We start from the raw sequence: 2,500 nt of genomic DNA on the forward strand, positions 1-2,500 counted from the left end.
GCTGGGCGCAGGGTCTGCGCAGGGCTAAGAAACCATCCCGGGGGTGAAAGAAAGAGCAAGCTGGGCCGGAGCCCGTTGTCCAGGAGTCGGCTAAGGAAGAAGGTGAGATGGTTGCCCGTGCCTGGAAGCGAAGCTGCTTTTCAGTCGGCTTCTCTTTTCCTAGGGCACGTTGCCTGCAAAGATGTTCAGCCTGTGTTGCCCTGTAAATTAGTCTGCAGGTTACTAGCTATGGCCTCCAGCCCGGCGGGAGGCCCAGATGCTATGGAAATGAAGCCTGCTATTATTAAAAGTAAAAAGCCACAACGCTGGTGGCCACCATGCCCGCTGCGGCTGCAGCTGCTAAGAGTGATAGCGGTACGAATGAGAATACTAGGATTTTGCAAGGACTAAAGAGTGCAAGAGAGAAAGCGAATGTAAAAGAAGCAAGTGTGCAGTGTAAAAAGTGAATGTAAAAATGGCATAGAGGAGAGTGACCCCCTGCTGGTGGAAGTGAGGAAAAGCAAAAGCCTACAGCACCTGGTATTCCCAGGCGGTCTCCCATCCAAGTACTAACCAGGCCCGACCCTGCTTAGCTTCCGAGATCAGATGAGATCGGGCATGTTCAGGGTGGTGTGGCCGTAGGCAGAGACAAGCCTCTCACTTACTCCTCTTCTACTTTGCAGTCTGGCTGCCGGCAGCTCTTTGCACTACTCCACGCTAGGCCTTTTTCTTCACTTTTTGCCTTCTCTTAAGGGAACTTCATATTCCAGCAGGAGCAGTGCAAGGGCTGGGGGCGGCCCTTATACCCACAGGTGTGGTTCAGCAACCAGTCACAGGCCGCAGCCACTCTCTTTCAAAAGGGCTGGGCGCAGGGTCTGCGCAGGGCTAAGAAACCATCCCGGGGGTGAAAGAAAGAGCAAGCTGGGCCGGAGCCCGTTGTCCAGGAGTCGGCTAAGGAAGAAGGTGAGATGGTTGCCCGTGCCTGGAAGCGAAGCTGCTTTTCAGTCGGCTTCTCTTTTCCTAGGGCGCGTTGCCTGCAAAGATGTTCAGCCTGTGTTGCCCTGTAAATTGGTCTGCAGGTTACTAGCTATGGCCTCCAGCCCGGCGGGCGGCCCAGATGCTATGGAAATGAAGCCTGCTATTATTAAAAGTAAAAAGCCACAACGCTGGTGGCCACCATGCCCGCTGCGGCTGCAGCTGCTAAGAGTGATAGCGGTACGAATGAGAATACTAGGATTTTGCAAGGACTAAAGAGTGCAAGAGAGAAAGCGAATGTAAAAGAAGCAAGTGTGCAGTGTAAAAAGTGAATGTAAAAATGGCATAGAGGAGAGTGACCCCCTGCTGGTGGAAGTGAGGAAAAGCAAAAGCCTACAGCACCTGGTATTCCCAGACGGTCTCCCATCCAAGTACTAACCAGGCCCGACCCTGCTTAGCTTCCAAGATCAGACGAGATCGGGCGTGTTCAGGGTGGTGTGGCCGTAGGCAAAGACAAGCCTCTCACTTACTCCTCTTCTACTTTGCAGCCTGGCTGACGGCAGCTCTTTGCACTACTCCACGCTAGGCCTTTTTCTTCACTTTTTGCCTTCTCTTAAGGGAACTTCATATTCCAGCAGGAGCAGTGCAAGGGCTGGGGGCGGCCCTTATACCCACAGGTGTGGTTCAGCAACCAGTCACAGGCCGCAGCCGCCCTCTTTCAAAAGGGCTGGGCGCAGGGTCTGCGCAGGGCTAAGAAACCATCCCGGGGGTGAAAGAAAGAGCAAGCTGGGCCGGAGCCCGTTGTCCAGGAGTCGGCTAAGGAAGAAGGTGAGATGGTTGCCCGTGCCTGGAAGCGAAGCTGCTTTTCAGTCGGCTTCTCTTTTCTTAGGGCGCGTTGCCTGCAAAGATGTTCAGCCTGTGTTGCCCTGTAAATTGGTCTGCAGGTTACTAGCTATGGCCTCCAGCCCGGCGGGAGGCCCAGATGCTATGGAAATGAAGCCTGCTATTATTAAAAGTAAAAAGCCACAACGCTGGTGGCCACCATGCCCGCTGCGGCTGCAGCTGCTAAGAGTGATAGCGGTACGAATGAGAATACTAGGATTTTGCAAGGACTAAAGAGTGCAAGAGAGAAAGCGAATGTAAAAGAAGCAAGTGTGCAGTGTAAAAAGTGAATGTAAAAATGGCATAGAGGAGAGTGACCCCCTGCTGGTGGAAGTGAGGAAAAGCAAAAGCCTACAGCACCTGGTATTCCCAGGCGGTCTCCCATCCAAGTACTTACCAGGCCCGACCCTGCTTAGCTTCCGAGATCAGACGAGATCGGGTATGTTCAGGGTGGTGTGGCCGTAGGCAGAGACAGGCCTCTCACTTACTCCTCTTCTACTTTGCAGTCTGGCTGCCAGCAGCTCTTTGCACTACTCCACGCTAGGCCTTTTTCTTCACTTTTTGCCTTCTCTTAAGGGAACTTCATATTCCAGCAGGAGCAGTGCAAGGGCTGGGGGCGGCCCTTATACCCACAGGTGTGGTTCAGCAACCAGTCACAGGCCGC

At 53.5% G+C, this 2,500-nt stretch overlaps 3 non-coding genes across 3 annotated transcripts; all 3 read right to left on the reverse strand.

Moving 5' to 3' along the window:
* Nucleotides 1-504: 504 nt before the first annotated feature.
* Nucleotides 505-623, reverse strand: LOC142201628 (5S ribosomal RNA). The gene has a single exon (XR_012715552.1). It is a non-coding gene; the product is annotated as a 5S ribosomal RNA (ribosomal RNA).
* Nucleotides 624-1,344: 721 nt separating this feature from the next.
* LOC142201878 (5S ribosomal RNA) lies at nt 1,345-1,463 on the reverse strand. Its single transcript, XR_012715764.1, has one exon. It is a non-coding gene; the product is annotated as a 5S ribosomal RNA (ribosomal RNA).
* A 721-nt stretch (nt 1,464-2,184) lies between these two features.
* LOC142201647 (5S ribosomal RNA) lies at nt 2,185-2,303 on the reverse strand. Its single transcript, XR_012715571.1, has one exon. It is a non-coding gene; the product is annotated as a 5S ribosomal RNA (ribosomal RNA).
* Between the last annotated feature and the right edge of the window lie 197 nt (nt 2,304-2,500).

This window comes from Leptodactylus fuscus, chromosome 4, assembly GCF_031893055.1.
Source record: "Leptodactylus fuscus isolate aLepFus1 chromosome 4, aLepFus1.hap2, whole genome shotgun sequence".
Lineage (NCBI taxonomy): Eukaryota > Metazoa > Chordata > Amphibia > Anura > Leptodactylidae > Leptodactylus > Leptodactylus fuscus.